Source organism: Hylobates moloch, unplaced genomic scaffold (genome assembly GCF_009828535.3).
Source record: "Hylobates moloch isolate HMO894 unplaced genomic scaffold, HMol_V3 SCAFFOLD_5, whole genome shotgun sequence".
In the NCBI taxonomy this organism is placed as follows: domain Eukaryota; kingdom Metazoa; phylum Chordata; class Mammalia; order Primates; family Hylobatidae; genus Hylobates; species Hylobates moloch.
Window position 1 is genome coordinate 50100586 of NW_026652280.1, and position 21628 is coordinate 50122213.

The 21628-nt window shown below is 32.8% G+C and overlaps 1 long non-coding RNA gene across 1 annotated transcript in view; it reads left to right on the top strand.

Moving 5' to 3' along the window:
* The first annotated feature begins 6279 nt into the window (after positions 1 to 6279).
* The window catches only part of LOC131383422 (uncharacterized), a 44558-nt gene continuing 29209 nt past the window's right edge, over positions 6280 to 21628 (top strand). Inside the window, exon 1 of the long non-coding RNA XR_009213429.1 lies at positions 6280 to 6571. This is a non-coding gene — a long non-coding RNA (uncharacterized LOC131383422). The remainder of the gene's footprint in view (positions 6572 to 21628) is intronic.

Here is a 21628-nt window from a genome sequence, read left to right on the forward strand (position 1 = left end):
TAATCTTAGATGATATGTTTGTGTATGTGATCAAATTATAGAAAACTCATTAGAACCAAGGGGCAAATTATTACATATAAGAAGAAAAATCAACAAGATGGTCAGGTACAAGATAAATAATTAAAATCAGTAATTTTCCTGCTCACTAGCAATAACTATGTAGAAAATAGGAGAAAAATGACATTCAGAATGATATGAAATGGTTTATAGTAAATCCAAAAATAACTGAGCAACATACGTTTATAAAACTTTTCTGAAGGAGATACCAGAAATTAAGTAACTATATATGTTATCCTATGTTGCTATTTAGAAACTTTCAATGTTACAATTAATCTACACCTTTCAAACTATGAATATAATGTGATAACGAAAATCTCAATAGGATTTTTAATGTAAATCAATACAGAATATGAGACATAAATCTGGAAAAGATGATATAGATATTTTGGCATTGGAAGCTTTTTTTAAAAAAGTACCCAAAATTCACAAAAGAGAAAAAAAAAAGTGAACAATTTATTAACATGTGCTTCATTTACAAAGTGTGCCATCACTACCTCTGTCTAGTGCCAAAATACTTCCATCACTCTAAAATAAAAGCCCATACATTGTAAATTGTTATCCCCTGTTCTGTTCTTCCCATCCCCCGAGGAACTACCAATCTGCTTTCTGCCTCTACGGATTTACCTTTTCTAAATATCTCACATAAATAGGATCTGACCTTCTGTGTCTAGTTTCGTTGACTTAGCATGTTTCAAGGTTTATCCACATTGTAAAATATATGATTACTTAGTTCCTTTTTATGGCTGAAGAGTGTCCCATTGTGCATACACATATGTGTGTGTGTGTGTGTGTGTGTGTGTGTATGACATTTTGCTTATCTATTCATATAGTGATGGGTGTTTGAGTTGTTTCTACTTTTTAGCTGGAATATGAATATTTGGAATATGAACATGCGTCCACATGTATTTCAATCTGTTTTGAAATCTTTGGGGTATATACCTGGCATTAGAAGTTTTTAAAGAATGTCAGAGGTTTCTCCGCTAGATGATAAAATATATTGTAAAACTATGGCACTGGGGCAGTGATAAATAAACAAATTGATGAAAATAGAGACAACTAGATCAGAACCAAATCTATGTTTGGTTATAATATGTAGATGATATTTAATTTTGTGAAATAATAAAGAAACTTTTAATATAATAACAAAAATGGGAAAACAGTGGGAAAAAGTAAAGCTAATTTAAATGCCTATTCATTACAAAAATTTACAAAGATAAAATCCAAATATTTCAAATAAATAACTGCAAAAGCCAAATTATAAAGTATAGAAAGAGAATGTATGATTATTCACTTAAAATTTTGAGGTAGAATAAGATATATCTATAATAACATTAAATATGTATATATGGAGAGAGAAAGAGCTTTTAGAAAGTAAAGGTCTTTTAAAACAAAAACTAGTATACTAAAACAAAAATTAAAACATTAATAGATTTAATCATATTATTTTAAAAATCACATATATGGTAAAATATACCAGGCAGAGTGCAAATATTAGGTTGGTGCAAAAGTAATTGCGGCTTTTGCCATTGAAACTAAAGGCAAAACCCGCAATTACTTTTGCACCAACCTAATATAAATGATGACTTGGGAGAAAACATCTGCGATGTATCTGGATGGATTAATATCTACAAAATATGGAGAACTCCAATGAATCACTAGGATCAATGACAATAGAAAATTAAGGAAAGTTTATGTACAGTATTTGCACTCTTTGTGAAAATATATAAGGATACAAAATACCAGAGGTCATTTTTGTAGGATTTATTTACATTTAAAGTGACGTAGAGTTTCCATTCAGCAATTAATTTTTAGAAAACTAACCATGAAGACTTTCTCATGTCCATATGTTGCAGAGAAGCAACATTTTTGACAGATAATTTTCCATGTAAACACGTAAGTTGCTTTTCACTAAATTGGATTGTGTAAAACACAGGCAGCAAAAATCCGATTTTATATATTTGGCTAGAGATATTTTATGTAAATATATACTTGCATATATAAATACATATGTATATTTGTACAGATATATTTGAACAAACATATATATTTGTACAGATGCTCCTTGACCTACAACGAGGTTATGTCCTGATAAACTTACCATAAATTGAAAATATCATAAGTCTGAAGTGAATTTTCCATTTACAATATTTAAAAATTACAATGGTTTTATCCTAAGGTAACCTTGCTATGAGTCGAGGAGCTTTAGAAATGCATACCACCTTTTCACTACCCTAAAATCCAAAACTCATTAAGTAGAATGATTAAATCATGTCTGTCTATATATATGAGACTGAAAATCTATTCCAAATGGTCAAACACCTCCTTTTAGTAAGAAAACAGCACTGTTTGTATTTTCAAAATTATAAAAAAGCATTCATTTTTATAAAGAGCTGAATTTATGTTTGTCCTTAATCATATTTTTACATTTATACCCTTCACATGTATAGATTTTTAAAATAAAGTGTTTTTAAATTATGCTATTTCCAAATCAGTGCTGGGTCCAAATTTCTGAAAGAAAAATAAAATGTGAAACAAGTGTGTTAACTCTTTTCTATTCCTCATTAAATCTTTTTAATAAGTCCTATATCAGTGAATTTGAATTCAAGAAGTTCCCAAGAAATCTTTCTCTGAGATTTGCAATAAGATGTTGAGAAAAGGGAGACAAGCAGGGATTTGGCTCCTATGTGTGTTTTGACCATCTAAGTTCCATTTTTATATTTTTATGTAGTCTTAAAAATAAACTTGCCAGGCACAGTGTCTCACACCTGTAATCTCAGCACTTTTGGAGACTGAGGCAGGAGAATCCCCTGAAGCCAGGAGTTCGGGACCAGCCTAGGCAATATAGAGAGACCCTATCTCTATAAATAATTCAAAAATTAGCCAGGTGTGGTGGCATGCACCTGTGGTACCAGTTACTTGGTAGGCTGAGGCAGAGGATTCCTTGACCGTGAGCCCCGACCATGCCAATGCACTACAGCCTGGGCAACAGAGCAAGACTCTGTCTCAAAAATAAATAAATAAAATCTTGCATTTGGACAAAGGGTCTCAAGTTGAAAGAAAATGAGAGAGGAAGGACAATGAAGAAAGAGAGAAAGGGGAGAGAGAAATACTTCTCTTGAATGAATTCATAAATGGAGAGATTTACTTCTCATTGCTCTGATAATTGAAGAATTAATATTAATGTGATACGTATCTGTGAGACTGGAGTTAATGAAGATGATGGATGTAAGAAATCTTTAGACACATTTTCCAATTTAAGTGATTATAAATGAATTTATCTGTCAGAACACTGATGATTTGATTTAGTGGCTGATTCTATCATTTGAAGAAAGCAGTATACAGATAAGAACATGAGTACAAACAATAGCTTGGAATTTGTGCTGAAAAAATTCACAGAAAAGAAAAAATACTGACAAGAAAACACCTTATATTACTGTTCCTAAATAAAATTGTGGTACAGTATTTGTTCATCTATAGGCCTATTGCATGTTGAGCTCATACCTTCTGTTTTTCACATAGAACTCGATAACTTCCTTTATTTTATAAAAAAAAAATATGGGTTCATAGTAACATTTTGTATACTAGAGTTGATTTGGGGTATAAGTGAAGTATAAAATAAGAATTTTAATTTGCTCCACTCTAATAAATATCTTGCTATATCACAATTATATTATAGGTTGAAATAAAAGAAGTACAATTAGAAAAGAAGTTATCACAGGTTTTAGAGACTTCTGAGTTTAAATCGTATGAGGCCAATTCATAGGGTCCATACAGGGCAGATAATTAAATGCTTATAAATTATAGACCCAGTACACAAGAATGTGTACACACAACAGATACCTTTGTTTTAGATACTTTCCTTAGTTGCAAACTAGATTTAACGAATGAAAGACATAAAAATTGCAGTCACTATGAAAGATTCCTCTTTCATTTTAAATCAGTTTGGATTTCACGTAAGGGCCTCATTATAGCTTTAAAAACCTAAAACAACTTTCTCATGAAACAACTGCAAAATTAAATAACAGCATCTATTTAATTTAAAATTTGAGTTATGAATATACTAGAAAATTATGTAATTTATGGATGGCATTTCTTCACCTAACTTACTGAGAACATAAAACTACCCACACATCCCTCCTCTTCCATTCACCAAAGAAATAACCACCTTTTTTAAGGCAACATAACCCACCAATTACTCTTGACAAATCATTTATATAGAAAACCTGAACACCTGTGCTAAGACATTCAGTAACAAATCATTATTCAAAGGTTATGATTTTTAAAAATCTAAATAAATACACCCTTCTGTTAAAATAGTGCTCTTTAACTGCAGAGATTTTTTCCCCCTTAAAGTTGTGAAATATATTTGTGGCAAAGCACTCTGTTTGGTTTTTTTTCCAACCCTGAATAATTGCCATGTTCATTGCCAACACGATAACCATTTTGGAAGGGGGTGATAGGGGGGTTGGGTTCTGAAGTACTCATACCTAAATAGCACTAAAGAACAAATAGTCTTCCTAAACTTATTTTTGCAATCAAGACTGATAGAAAAATACTGGGTTTTCCATATTCTTCCTATGTGATTTTCCTGTCATAAAACTAATGTACCTCTTGTATTCTCACACTTGAAAACAAGTTTATAAATGGATTATGTTCAAGAAAAAAATGACCATATCAGTATCTATCATGGAAAACAAGTTGGGAGTATAATCAAAACTAACTTACAGCTTAGATGTTGCAAAAGAAAACTACTTCCCCATTACTAAGTCAATTGCAATTCCTTGCAAATCTTTTTTGTTTTTAAACTTACCACCTTTTAAATTTTGCATGGCTATTTCCCATCCACTGTCACCGTTTTCTTTAAGGTGTTAAAATGTCACCAGTGGAAAACTTCGAAGAATTTGAAAAATAACTAAGAGGGAATATAAAAGTATCTCCGAATAGCCCCTTTTGTAATAATTTTTACCAATGTGTTCGTAAACACACATACATAAGACATACAATATGAAATAATGAATGATCTTTTTCATCTTCAGTCTCAATACACTGTGGAAATACCTCTATTTTCATAACTAGGAATGAACATTATCCATTCAAATTACTGTAATTTATTTTACTATTAGATTATAATCTAAATAAATAGTTCTATGATTATAATGACATTAATGACAGTATCCCACACTTATTTACTGCTTATTATGTGCCGGATCATTTTCTAAGGGCTTTTCCAATATTCACTCATTTGAATTATAAATATTTTCACTGTTTCTCTTCTATGAAAATCAAGTAGAGAGTAATATTCTTCAATAGGCCGAGCATTTTTCTGGTTATGATTACACAAACATTTATAAGAAGTAAAATGTTATTTCTGACTTCCACAGTAGTTCTACAAACTTATATTCCTACCCAAATAAATGATAAGCACGTCAGAGAATTCAAAATTCACTACTCATCCATCTTTACTGCTAGTAAAATTCAGTGTCTTTTGTACAAGCTCTTATCTATTTCTTGTTTTTCTCTAGATTATATTCTTTTCTCATTATTCTTTTGGGTAATTCTTTTCTCATTACTCATTGTAAGAGGTTTTTCTTTTTAATTGCAAGAATTTTGAGGTATAAAATTATATATTTTATTTTCTTAGCACAGTAATGCTTGTATGAGATTTTAAATGTGATATGATACTACCAGCTCTCTTCTCAAATCATTCTGAAGAACTGCTTTCCGCTCTCCCAAGGCAATCATTTTCCTAAAACTGGTTGGTTCTTGTTCCTTTTTATCAACATATTAAAATCTAAAGTTAGTGTGTGCAATTAATGGTTTTTCTGTTTTAGGTCTCATCTACCCTCCACACAAAATACATCACCTTCCTGGAATTTATATATATATTTTTTGGTAGTTGGTATCCTTACTGTATTCGGTATCTTTCCTATATTTTATTTAATATTGTTTAAATACCTTTCTCATTTTCATGCAACACTTGCTTCAACAGCCTCCAAAACCAATTGATGGGAAGTGACGTTTTTGTGAACATACATACGATAAACTTACTTATTCAACCGTCACACTTGATTGACACTTTGACCACATCTGAGATTCTCTTTGGAACTCTTTTTTTCTTCAGATCATTGCTCCATTCTCTTCTAAATTCTAGCGTTTCTTTTAAGAAGTGTGGGCCGGGCGCGGTGGCTCACGCCTGTAATCCCAGCACTTTGGGAGGCCGAGGCGGGCGGATCACGAGGTCAGGAGATCGAGACCATCCTGGCTAACACGGTGAAACCCCGTCTCTAATAAAAATGCAAAAAAAAAAAAAAATTAGCCGGGCGTGGTGGCGGGCGCCTGTAGTCCCAGCTACTCCGAAGGCCGAGGCAGGAGAATGGCGGGAACCCGGGAGGCGGAGCTTGTAGTGAGCGGAGATCGCGCCACTGCACTCCCGCCTGAGCGACATGAGCGAGACTCCATCTCAGGAAAAAAAAAGAAGTCTGATAACCTTCTAATTTCCAACAATTTTTAGGTAACATGTTTAATGCTTATTTAACTTTTTTTCCGGAAGTATTTAGGTTTCACTCATTATCGTAGGCATAATGAAATATCACAAAGACATGGATTTATTGGTTCTCATTTTTATTTATTTTCTGGAATGGTTATTGAATATTTACGTCCAGTCTTCCATTTCATTTCTAACGTAATTATTATTAAACATTGAAGGATATTTTTACAAATTGAACTTCAGTCACTTAACCAATTGTAAATTGTTCTTGCCTGTCTCTGAATGCTCATTTGGTTATGGAATGCTGTTCTTCTCCTACGTGCAATAACCTGTCTTGATAAATACCTCAATTAACCTCATTATTTATATACTGGCAACAACCTGTTTTTAACTAGTCCTCCTTAAGTTTGCTTTGAAAATATAGAGCCACACAGTTTTAAACAAACACTAAGGCTATAAAATCAACGTCTTTCTGGAAGCTTTCCTGAAGCATTTTGGTTGAACTTTTAGAGTCCTCTATTATTTGAGATTCCAAGTCTAGAAAATTGAGACCAAAACCTCTTTCCTTAAAACGTTACCAACAGCACCTATAAGTATGGGTGAATTCATCCTCCTTTTGAGGTTCTAAAAATGTGCTAAGGTTTCTTATCCTCAAAAATTTATTTTTGTCCCCATTTACAGACATAGCACCTATAAGCCAGGTACCAGGCTAATATTCTTGGGAGGATTTTCTAGATATTAGGTCCCTATATAAAGTCAATCCTCGTTACTTAATAGTAATTTGTCACACCTAATTAAAGAATAATCATTATCAAATGCAATACTCCAGGTATGGCTTTTTTGCAAACTGAATTTTTCCAAGTATGTCCTAGTAAAAGAGAGAACAGTTTCTTATTGAACCTACTTAACAGTGTTGCCACAAGAAGTAATGAGACTCAGCAAGAAGTTTAAAGTATTTCACTTTCTTTATAAATCTTGTGTCTAATACATTTAGGTTGTATATATATATATATATACAACCACACACAAATAAACATTATTAAAATAATATCAACAATGTATTTTAAAGCATAGTAAAATTTCTCTTATTTTAATGTCATCCTATGTAATTATTTCTTGTCCCAATGGCTCATATGTCCACAGCCTGCTTTCATGAAGTCGTTTATTTCCACCTTAAAACAGTTCTGAAAAGTCTCATTCTGTTCACTAATATGGACTAAAATTGGTCTGCATGATGTCATTCATAACGGCATAATTCTCTGACATATTAACAATTTAAAGTACCCATTATAGACCTTTCCATGATATTCTGAGACTGTTCTACTTTGTAGATACCAACTATGGACTGTACCATAATAGCAGACTCTGCAGGCAAGCATCAGAATAAAATAAAAACAACTTTAAGATAACAAAAGTAATTGATTGTGTACAATTTAATAAATTGTACACTAAGAGTAATATAAAATGGAGAAGAATAAGATAGCTATTACATACGAGTTTGATCAGCTTTTCCCTGAAGGTAAAAACATGTTATGGACATCTAGGAAATTGTAAAAATCCAGGGTATTCTCACAAACTGTCTTCCTTCTGAAATACTTACATTACTATCATTTTACATAGACAAATTTAACTTACGGAAAACTGAGTTTTTATACTGATTTTAAAAGTCTATTCATATATCTCTGACAACCATGAGGAATCAATTTAAAAAAACAGGAAGCATACCAAACATTTAATTATTTCTCATCTCTTTTTAGATGGTGAAATAACAAACATTTGTAATTTTTCAGTGGTCTTACTTTAACTATAAAAGATATCCTGAAATGTTATTTTAATTTTTCTAAATTTAAGATACAATTTTGCAAATTGTTTTTTTAAATTTAAGATATGTTTTTAATAGAACAATTTTGTCCAAAGATGTGTACATAATTAAGATATTATTATGGGTGCCCGAGAAACAATACTTATTTAATCAAAGTGACAATAAGATATTTTAAAATAAACATAGAAACATAAGGGATTCTATTAAAGAAGTTTCGATCTTTTATATGTAAAGCTTTATCCCTTGTATTTTGTAATAATCAAGAACATGATAAAGTTAATATAAATTCAGAAAATTATTCTGGTAATATATAGAATTGCTGCTTTCTAGACAGTTCACATACAAGGCAGAGACTTTAATCAGGAAGCTCACCCAATCTGAAAAACTTTGACAAGATTTTAACACATTCCACTGCTTATTTTATGACTTTTTATGACTTAGTATTATAAACTATGGAAATTAAAATTCATTGTTCTCATGTTTTGTGCTTTTTGCCATGCTCTGTCATGTTCTGAAAAAAATTGAGACTTTACTTTTGGATAAAACTACTACTTCTTTCCTTAATTTTTTAAAAAATCCACACAGTTATAATCCACTGTCACTATGGCTCCTAGTATAGTCTCTATCAAACATATTAATTATGTTTTTTACCTAAAATAACTAATTTCTATTTCATAGACAAAATCAGGAAACAGATCAATGAGAATTCTGTTATACAAAAGTATTTTTGCAGACTCACAGAGGTCATAAATACAAATGTCAACTTCTTTATTGATGTGCAATTGATATACAAAACTGTGCATATTAATTGCATACAATCTGATGAGTTCAGACATATGCATACACCTGTGAAGCCATCACCATAATCAATGTAACAGACAGCCATTACATCCAAAAATTTTCTTGAGTCTTTTTTTTATTTGTGTGTGCTAAAAACACAATATGAGAATCACTCTTTTAATAAAGTTTTAGGTGCACATGAATGTATTGTTAACTATAGTCATTATGTCATATAGCAAATCTTTAGAGCTTTATCTTGCATTATTATACCTTTATACAAATTGAAATATCATTTTTTCTTACAGGCATGAACATTCCTTTTACACCTCTTAAGATGGCCAAAAAAATGAAAACATTCATTAGCATGAACTAAAATGAGGGCCACTTCTCTATCTCATATAAAAATAAAAATAAAATGTAAAAAGAATTATAATTATGCTTAGTAATCAGTTTTAGCAATGCAGATTACTTAGATTTTATCTAGGTATTCAATGATTATCCACCAGTTTAGTCCATTATATATTAATTCAGGGTTTAAAGTTATCCAAGTATTTTTACTGTCGATATAAAAAAAGTTGATCTGAAAAATAAATCAATTTTGTTTAACCCATTATATTTTTCATAATCTTAAACATCACATAAAAGTATGTTAGCTTATTTCATCAGTAAACCTGCATTGCTTAGGAAGTTCAGAAAACTAGTCTTGTTAAGTCTTAAAAAGGAAATGTATGTTTACATTATATTTATCATTGACAACTTAGATAAAAAATCAACTAAAATTTTTTAAGCCAAAATTATTAATCTGATTTTCAAATATTTAACTTTATTGTGATAATTTGTGTTTTTAACATATTTTTGAGTTTCTGAATAATTCTTTTTTTTTCTTTATTTCTTCTAAAAAAGAATAGGATACCTGTGCAGTACGTGCAGGTTTGGTAAATGAAAGTTTGCTGCACCTATTGACCCCTCCTCTAATTTCCCTCCCTTCATCCCTCACCCCCAAAAGGCCCTGGTGTGTGTTTTCCCCTCGCTGTGTCAATGTTTTTTCAATGTTCACCTCCCACTTATGACTGAGAACATGTGGTATTTGGTTTTCTGTTCCTGTGTTTATTTGATGAGGATGATGGCTTCCAGCTTCATCCATGTCCCTGCAAAGGACATGATCTCATTCCTTTTTATGGCTGCATAGTATTCCATGGTGTATATGTACCACATTTTCTTTATCCAGTCTATCATTGATGGACATTTGGGTTGATTCCATGTCTTTGCTATTTTAGCATGTGTCTTTATAGTAGAATGATTTAAATTCCTTTGGGTATTTACCCAGTAATGGGATTGCTGGGTCAAATGATATTTCTGGTTCCAGATCCTTGAGGAATCACCATACTGTCTTCCACAATGGTTGAACTAATTTGCAGTCCCACCAACAGTGTAAAAGTGTTCCTATTTCTCCACAGCCTCCCCAGCATCTATTGTTTCCTGACCTTTAAATAATCGCCATTCTATTGTGAGATGGTGTCTCATTGTGGTTTTGATTTGCACTTCTCTGATGATCAGTGATGTTGAGCTCTTTTTCATATGTTTTTTTGGACACATAAATATCTTCTTTTGAGAAGTATCTGTTCATATCCTTTGCCCACTTTTTGATGAGGTTGTTTGTCTCTTTCTTCTAAATATTTTTCAGTTCCTGGTAAATTCTGGATGTTAGACAATTGGCAAGCAGTGAGCCAAATCAAATCATGAATGAACTTCAATTCACAATTGCTACAAAGAGAATAAAATACCTAGGAATACAGTTAAAAGGGATGTGAGGGAACTCTTCAAGGAGAACTACAAACCACTGCTCAAGGAAATAAGAGAGGACTCAAACAGATGGAAAAACATTCCATCCTCATGGATAGGAAGAATCAATATCTTGAAAATGGCCACACTGCCCAAAGTAATTTATAGATTCAATGCTACTCCCATAAAACTACCATTGATATTCTTCACAGAATTAGAAAAAAACATTTTACATTTCATGTGGAATCAAAGAAGACTCTATATAGCCAAGACAATCCTAAGCGAAAAGAACAAAGCTAGAGGCATCACGCTACCTGACTTCAAACTATACTACAAGGCTACGGTAACCAAAACAGCATGGTACTGGTACCAAAACAGACATACACACCAACGGAGCATAACAGAGACATCAGAAAAAACACCACACATTTACAAACATCTGATCTTCGACACACCTGACAGAAACAAGCAATGGGGAAAGGATCTCCTATTCAGTAAGTAGCTAGGAAAATTGGCTAGCCATATGCAGAAAACTGAAATTAGGCCCCTTCCTTACACTTTGTACAAAAATTAACTCAAGATGCATTAAAGACTTAAATGTAAAACCCCAAAGCATAAAAACCCTAGAAGAAAACTTAGGCAATACTGAACATAGGCATGGTCAAAGACTTCGTGACAAAAGCACCAAAAGCAATTGCAACAAAAGCCAAAATTGACAAATGGGATCTAATTAAACTAAAGAGCCCCTGCATAGCAAAAGAAACTATCATCAGAGTGAACAGGCAACCTACAGAATGGGAAAAAAAATTTAGCAATCTACCCATCTGAAAAAGAATAATTTTTCTTAAAGTCAAAGATATTTAGATTATTAGAGTCTGGATTTCTTTATAGTCTGAATTTGGACAATATTATATTAATAGAAGTACATCTTTCAATTTTTAAACCTGTTATAACAGAGATTGTTTAATTTAAAAGATGATATCATCTAATGTATTAATACTTCTTGGAGGTAGAAAAATTATTCATACTCACATCATGAGAAGTTAAGCCATTTTCAATTAGAGACACACAGACAGAAAGAAACTCTGAAACAAAGAGAACTTAGACTTTCAATTCGACCATTTTAGTCAAAGATCAAGTTAAACACAGAAGCATAAAGTCTTCCCATTTGATATTTCCACTTCTGGGAAGATAAAGTAGTCATACTATTCCAGATCCCTACCACTAAGTACAGCTAAAAGCCTAGAACATTATATATAAACAAACATACGAATACTCTGAATGATGAAGAGGAGAAATGAGACCTACTAGAGCCCTTAAGACCCAAGGAACAAGGAACACAGCAGTGAATTCCGTGGGTTTTCTTTCCACCTCACATATCCCAGATACAGAGGTGAGGAAGCCGGAAACCGGGGATCACCGATGAATGCAGACAAAATGAATAAATAAACCCAACAAAAACCTGCCCTTTCTATCCAAAGAATTGGGCATGGAGCAGCTTAGCAAGACTTGAAAATTTAAATAGTAACTCTTCTACTCCTGGCAAAAACTTGTGGCCCTATTCCCAACTGTGCCAAAACAGGCGTAGTGGAAGCCTACATTTTTGCCTTTTCCAGGCCGTAACGATACCCCAATACTACTGACGGAATGAGTCAGAGAAGAAACACTAGGAAAGCCCCACATTATATAGTCAGTGGAGACCATATGGGGAGTAGGGATTGATTTTCTTTTTTTTTTTTTTTTAACTCACACCAGCAGTAATGAGAGGTCCTCTCCTTCCCCACTGGGGTAGAATAGAGAATATCCAGTGGAATTCAAGACTTTCACCACAGTCCAGCTGAAACATGGCATCCACAAGGTTTTATCTTGACTTGCCCTGCTGAAGTTCTAGAAGAAGAAGCCAGTGTTAAATCAAGTTAAGCCTAAAGCTGCCTCCTTACATATTTTAAGTTCAGCCTAAAGATTTCTGTGTACAACGTGAACTACAACCTAAATGGAGTTGTATACAGACTGTAGGCTACACTTGTGCCAATCACCGAGTTTTGGCCAATCAAATGGAATCACTGTTTGAACCGTGTTCAAATAAGGCAAACGCTGAGCTGTACCTGATCCAGCTGTTTTTGTACCTCGCTTCTGTTTTCTGTAGGCCAGTTTCCTTTTTCTGTCCATAAATCTTCTACCACGTGTGCTGTGCTCTGAACCTACTCTGGCTGGGAATGCTGCCCAATTCACAAATCATTCAGTGCTCAAATTTCTTTAAATTTAATTTGGTTGAAGTTTTTCTTTTATCACCAATAAAACTGAAGGTTTAAATAAGATCAAAAAATCTTATAACAATATCCAAAATGTTCAGGTTTCAATATAAAACTATCTCATCATAACAAGAATGAAGAAGATCTTAAAACGAATTTAAGGCCAATAAATAGATGATAGCAACATGGTAACAGAGATGTTAGAATTATCTGGAAAATATTTTAAGGCAGAATCATAAAAATGTTGCAATGAGGAATTACATAAATATTAGAAGGAAATGAAACAACTAGAAATTCCTGATAAAGAAAAGAAGTCTCAGAAAAAAAGTGAAGGTACAAAGAAGAACCAAATAGAAATTGAGCACTTAAAAATACAATGACAAAATCTTAAATAATAATAATAATGGGGCCAGGCGTGGTGGCTCATGCCTGTAATCCCAGCACTTTGGGAGGCTGAGGCAGGTGGATCATGAGGTCAGGAGTTCAAGACCAGCCTGGCCAAGATGGTGAAAGCCCATCTCTACTAAAAAAAAAAAAAAAAAAAATTGCCTTGCATGGTGGTGGTGAGCGCCTGTAATCCCAGCTACTTGGGAGGCTGAGGCAGGAGAATCACTTGAACCTGGGAGGCAGAGGTTGCAGTGAGCCAAGATTGCACCATTGCACTGGGCAACCTGGGCAACAAGAGCGAAACTCCATCTCAAAAATAAATAAATACATAAATACATAAAATAATAATTGCCGTGCTCAACAGCTGAATAGAGGGGACAAAGGGAAAAGTCAGATAATTATGTTAGAAAAATAGAAATTCCTCAATCTCAACAATAACAAGATAACAGGTTGAAAAAACCAACAGAGCTGTAACTATCTATTGAAATACAGCAAAAGATCTAACAGTCACATCGGCAGATTTCTGGAAGGATAGGAGAAATAGCATGTGGATTAAAAAGTATTCAAAGGAATAAAAAAATTGAAAACTTCCTAAATTTGGCAGAAGATTCAAGAAGCTGAGTGAACCACAAACTTGACAAACCCAAAGTAATCCTCATCAAGTCATGGCATAGCCAAACTTTAAAAGTAAAGACAAAAAAAAATCTCGAAAGCAGGGACAGAGAAACAACTTACATTAAGGGAAAACAATTCAGGTGACAGAAGACTTTCAGAAATCAGAAACCATAGAGGCCACAGAGAAGTGGTATCACATTTTTCAAGTGCAGAAGAGAAAGAACTATCATTGAAGAGTCTATATCCAGTATAAATATCTTTCAAGAATAAAGAAAAAAAATCAAGATATTCTCGGATGAAAGAAAGCTGAGAGAATGTATTACTAGCAGACCTAAAAGAATGCCTAAAGGAGGATCTCTACACAGAAACAAACAAACAAAAAGACAGATAAAAGAAGAAACGTTGGCGCATCAAGTTGCAGGATACAAGATCAGCATACCAAAAATTATATTCCTATATACTAGTCATAAACATATAGATTTGAAATAAAAATACAATATAATTTAGAATCACTAAAAATAAATGTACTTAGATGAAAACCTAACAAACCATGTGCAGAATGTGTATGTTAAAGACAACCAAATCCTGAATAAAGAAATTAAGATGATCTAAATATATGGAAAGGAATAACATGTTTGTGGAATGGAAGACTTGTCTTGCTAAAAATGTCAATTATTTCCAAATAGATATGCAAAATTTATGCAATTCTTATTAAAATCCCAGTAGGTTTTTGTAAATGTATCTAAGGTTATTCTAAAATCTGTATTGGAGAGCAAAGGAACTAGAATAGTCCGGCAAATTTTAGAAATAGAATAATGTAGAAAACTTCAGTCTAACCAATTTTAAGGTTTATTACATAGCTATAGTAAACAAAACTGTTTGGTATTGGTGAAAAGATAAACATACAGATAAGTAATACAGAATATAAAATTCAGGAAAAGGTCCACAAGACACTTTCAAGAAAGGCCCCAAAGCAATTCAATGGAGGAAATATAACCTTTCAACAAATATTGCTGGAGTTTCTTTGGTGAAAAATAAATAAATAAAGCTCAACTGAAACCCTACATGTTATGCAAAACTTAATTCAAAATGGATCACAGATTTACCTGTAAAATATAAGAGCATAAAAGTTTTGGGAAAATGTAGGAGGAAGTCTTTGTGAACTAGGGCTAATCAAAGTGCTCTTAAACTTGATACCAAAAGAAAGATGGATGAAAGGAAAAATTGATAAATTGGACTTCAACAATATTGAAAATTTAAACTCCGTAAAAGATCCAATAAGAAGATGAAAATACAAGCTGAACACTGGGAGAAAACTTTTGAAAACCACATATTTGACAAAAAACAGCATCCAGAATATTTTTAAAATTCTCAAAACTCAATATTTAAAAATAGTCTGAGAAAATGGGCAAAATACATAAAGAGATATTTCATGGAAGAAGATATACATATGGCTAAAAACCATAAAAAGATGTTCATCATTAGTAATTGCAGAAATCCATATTAAAAGTAAAATGAGATACCACTACAGACTTATCAGAATGGCTAAAAGAAATAAACAAACAAAAACAATACCACATGCTGGCAAACGTGGGGAAACTGGATATTCACACATCGCTGGTAGGAATATAAAATGATACAGCCTCTCTGTAAAACATTTTGGCCACTTCTTCAAAACACTAAACATTCAGCTGTTGTACAACATAACAGTTATACTCCTAAGGAATTGTTCCACAATAATGAAAATATATATTCATACAGAAACCTGCAGGCAAATATTTAAAGAAGCTTCATGCTTAATGGCTCCAAATGAAGCAATGCAGATGTCTTTGAACCTGTGAATGGGTAAACAATTTGTAGTACATCCATACCTTGTGGCTCATCTATACCATTCAATCAGTAGTAAAAGGAACGGCATATTGATACCAGCAACCAACTGGTTCAATCTCCAGAAAATTATACTGCATGGATAAAGCTATTTCTAAAAGATTACATACTCTATGATTCCATTTATATAGCATTTTTGAACTGACAAAAGCTAGAAATGGAGAAGAGAATCTTGGTTGTGGAGGTTAAGGAAGGGGTGGGGAAAGTTAGAAGTGGGTGTGACTTGTGGAAGAAAGAGAGCCCTACCACACGGTTGGTGAAAATGTAGAGTGGTGCAAGCATTATCAAAAACAGTGTAAAGTTTTCTAAAGAAATTGAAAATAGATCTACCATGTAACCTAGCAATCCCTCTTCTGGGTAGACACCAAAAGGGGATAAAATCATCATCACATAAAGGCATCTGCATTTCCATGTTCATTGCAGCGTTATTAACAATAGCCAAAATATGGAAACAACCTAAGTGCTCATCCACGGATAAATGAGTAAAGAAAATGCAGTGCCTATACACAAATGGAATACCTTTCAGTATTGAAAAAAAAAAAAGGAGGCCCTGCCATTTGCCATGACATTGATGGAGCTGGAGAACATTATGCAAAATGAAATAAACTAGACACAGAAAAAAAAAAACCTGCATGCTACAATGGAAGCATGTAGTTTTCAGAAATTTTGCATGGTCTACTTTATAGGTATAATCTGGAAAAAATAAAGGTCAAATATATGGATATGGAGAACGAAACAATGGTTACCATGGTTGAAGAGGCAGGAAATAGGAAATGTAGGTCAAAGGATACAAAGTAGCTGATACACAGGCTGAAATAAGTCTAGAGATCTGATGTAGAACTTGACGACTATAGTAAATAAAATTGCATTGTCTTAGGGATATTAACTGCTCTTGTCACCCAAGAAAGTAACTATGTGAGATAATAGATATGTTAATTTGTTTCATGATAGTAACCATTTTGCTATTTATATGCATTCTATAGCATCATGTTGTAAACCTCACATATACACTATAATATTTATTTTTTAAAGTGGGTGTGGCCACAGAAGGGCAAGATAAGGGATTTTGGGGAGGATTGAAGTGTTCCATATTTTGATTGTATCAATGTCAGTATCCTGGACATCCAAAACTGCCTGCTTCTAATTTACAAACAGAAAAAAATTATGACCTTCATGCAAATATAATTTATTCATGTCAAAGATTTTCATCCATTATTTAATAAAGGAATCAATAAGATGTTACAACCCATTCAAATGAGAATTAAGACATATATATACATGCATACAAGCATGCAATCAAGAATGCTGAAATGAACTTTGTAATGGGTGCACAACTGGTTAATATCCAATAATATTAAAATACCAAATACATATATAATACTTATAGTCATTTTTTATAACGTTTATAGTCAATATTTCTAAAGGTAGAAAACCAGTTGTATATTTACAGAATAGTAATTTGCATTTGTATGGGCAAGAATCACTTGTCTTATTATTGACAGGAAATAGTTTTCTACAACTTAAGTTCTATCTCTGCAGATTTATATGAAACAGCATAGACAGTCAATAACAATCAAAGGCATGTTACAATACTAGCAGGTAGTTTTCAGAAATTTTACCAGACAATGCTTAGGACTGCATTATAAAACACATTTAATATCTTTTTTGTGTTTCTATAATTGTAATATTTTTTCTTGAAACAAATTGGATACTTTCTCAAGGAAAATTTTTGGGATTTTGCTTGATTGGAATTTCATCATATTGAAATGTAAGTGCAATTAAGATCATTGTGTTCAGGCACCAAGTATGTTTTCTATTACATGTCATTTATTTCCCTAGGTAGAGTTAGAGGTTTTCTTGTAACTTTTACATATATATGTGTGTGTGTGTAAATATGAAGACACATTCTATTTATTTATTTATTTATTTTGAGACGGAGTCTTGTTCTGTCACCCAGGCTGGAGTGCAGTAGCACAATCTCAGCTCACCACAACCTCCGCCTCCCAGGTGCAAGTGATTCTCCTGCCCCAGCCTCACCAAGTAGCTGGGACTACAGGTGCACACCACCATGCACCGTGAATTTTTGTATTTTTAGTAGAGACGGGGTTTCACCATGCTGGCCAGGCTGGTTTCAAACTCCTGACCTCGTGATCCTCCCACCTCAGCCTCCTAAAATGCTGGGATTACAGGCATGAGCCACGGTGCCTGGCAATATATGAAGATATATAATTAAATATTTCATTCACTCAAAAATGTATTTTTGTATTAGTAGAAATGTTCCATTTTCCCATTATAAATTATATCTTTTTATTACTATTAAAGGGGATCAGGTACATTTGTTAATATACGTGAATAACAGTAATCTTCTCTGCTTACAGGACTTGATGTTTGCATTCAGGATAATATTATTATAGATATTAAAAACTTAGTATTATAAAAATGAAAACTATTGGTTTGGGTTCAAATTTCCAAAGATAGTGACATTTATAGATATCAAAACCAGAAGAGCTCAAAGACTGCTGTAAAGGTGACATGCTCTAGACAACTGTGTTAGAGTCAAAACACAGCTCTAACAGCAAAGACAAAAATTCAAATAAAATTGTGTCTTGAATTTGACAATTTTCACATATACACATAATATATGAATGTGCAGGTGTATGTGACTTTAAATATGTGTTTGTATTCCAATTAGATTACAACAAATAGATTATTGGCTATAAATTTATTTTAAAAGCTATTACAGGTTCATTGGCTGAAATATTACTTTTTGTTCCCTTTGGGACAAGGAAGGGTTCCATAAATGTATTTGCTCTATATGAGACACAGAGTGCATATCATTTAAAGAATAATAAATTGCCTAATACTTGCTAATATCTTCAAGGTATTATTTATGTAGTACATCAATAATAACTTTATAAATTTTCTCAAGCTTAAAATTTTAATTCCTTAAAGTATGCCTTTTTCTCTAATATAGTCTTAATGAATAGAAATTACTTTGAAGTGAGAGTTGTAAGTTGGGGTACCATGATTGTAGTAATTACTAAAAACCATCTGTCAAGGCAGATTTCCAGGAGGGTAGAGCACTGGGTAAGCAGCCTCACTTCACAGTAAAATCCAATTAAAGGAATTAAAGTTGCAAGCAAACTATCTCAAAATCCTGCAACTCCTAAGATAATTTCTACCAGCAACCTCCATTATGGGTCTCTGCTATCTGATTATTTGCCAACTGATTTAGAAAAATAGTTTCCATAGTCAAAGCAATTTGTAAGCTTTTCATAGATTCTAGAAACTCTTAATTTTACAATTATATAATACAAAACCTATTAAAAATACCCTGGGCTCATGTTAAAGATAATTTAGATACAAGAATTGAGATGAAGTGAATAAAATTGACACATGGGTCTTTTTTGTAGATAAACATTCACTGCTTTCAATTTTGTGGGGTGATTTTTTGGGGGAGGCACTACATACATTTTTTCTGTTTTAAATACTTTTATTGGTCCTTAAGGAAGTTGCAGATTCAAGACAATTAGTGTACAATGAATGAACGTGGGTGCCTGTTGGCAGACACTCCCCACAACCACCATTGCCTCCACGCCTTTTCCTTCAATTTTAAGGAGACAAGGAGAGAACTTAGTAGGTAGTATTAATTGTAATATGAGACTAAATCAGACTCCCCTGTTTTAACTTTTATATTAGCTTCCAGGCAAAATATTTTATCTCTAAGAAATAAAACACACTAAAGAGTTGATCCAACTGTATCCAATTTAATCTTTTTGATTTTAGATAATCTCTATGTGACTTGTATTCTACATATGTAAATATTGTTTGATTTACACTTTCACTTTTCTAAATGTGCCTAAGGATTACATTAATTTAAAATGGCAATTATTGGCAGATGTATTATATATGCCAATAAATTGTATATAGAGAGATAAACATACTAAAGGGATTTTCATTTCAGAAACTTTGGAACTTTAGAACAGTTATCTCAAAAGAATCCCTTGGAAAAAGAGTGATTGATTATCTAACTCTAGTTTATTTTGTATTAGAAATCTACTCTGAGAATATTATAGTTCTTTTTTTATTTTGTTTTTTAATTGACAAAAATTATACATAGTTATGGTGTGCAAAATTATGTTTTAATGTATGTATGCATTGTTGATTTGCTATAACAACCTATTAACATATGCATTTCCCCACATACTGATTTTTTTAATGTGAGAACACTTAAAATTTTTTATCAGCAATTTTCAATTATGCAATATGTTGTTATTAGTTATAATTATCATGATGTGAAATAGCTCTCTTGAACTTATTTCTTCTATCTAATTGAAATTTGTGTCCTTTCATATACATCTCCCCAAATCCCCAGGTGGGTTTTTCTAATGCTGCTGTTTTGTTGTCAAGTTTTAGAGAATAGCTAATTACATACCACTAATTTTGTTTTTCTTTATTGAAACAGATAGAAAAAATATGTTTTTTTAACGCATTTGTAATCCACCTAATTTTTGTAAACTCATATGATAGTGCTTTGCTTATTTCAGCAGTATGCAGCATCTTATCAATTCTATGCAAAATAATATATTGGAAATTTAAAAGTGATAAATACGACATAAATTTGGAATTCTAACAGAGATCCAATATTTTTCTATATGAAATAAAATTTGGGGTAAGTTTAGAACAATTGATCAACATGTTGTAGACAATAAATAAACAAGACAGACATTGATATTTCACTTTAAATGGCAAACATCAGGCCAGGTGCAGTGGCTCACACCTGTAATCCCAGTACTTTGGGAGGTGGAGGTGGGCGGATCACGAAGTCAGGAGATCGAGACCATCCTGGCTAACGCGGTGAAACCCCGTCTGTACTAAAAATCCAAAAAAAAAATAGCCGGGCGTGGTGGTGGGCACCTGTAGTCCCAGCCACTGGGGAGGCTAAGGCAGGGGAATGGCATGAACCCGGGAGGTGGAGCTTGCAGTGAACCGAGATCGCGCCGCTGCACTCTAGCCTGGGCCACAGAGCAACACTCCGTCTCAAAAAAACAAACAAAAAAAAACAAACAAAAAAAGATAAACATCAAATTGTTTTACATTTCACTGAATGATTATTTTGGTAGTATGTGATTATAATCTTGCTTCCTGCTCTGTGTATTTTAATTTGATTGCTTGATTTGTCTCTATGAGGAAAGGCTCGTGCCATTTGGATATAATCAAGTCAGGATCACAGAACTATAAATATTTATAGTTTGAATATATTTCATTTTGTATTTATATACCCTATAGGCCTTTTGTGGGGATAGAATAATGCATTTCAAGTACTTTAAACAGTATCTGGGATATAAAAGTGCCCAATGATTTCTATACAATGATGATGATGATGGTGATGATGATGATGATGATGATGGCAATGATTATCAAAGCCGTATGTATCAAATGAATTATCTAAAGGATTCAAATACTTGGGTGTGGAACAAGAATGAAAAGGAGATGATATGACGCTCAGTTCAGGGATTTTCCGTAAGATCACCCATTTGGTACCAAGAACAGCTC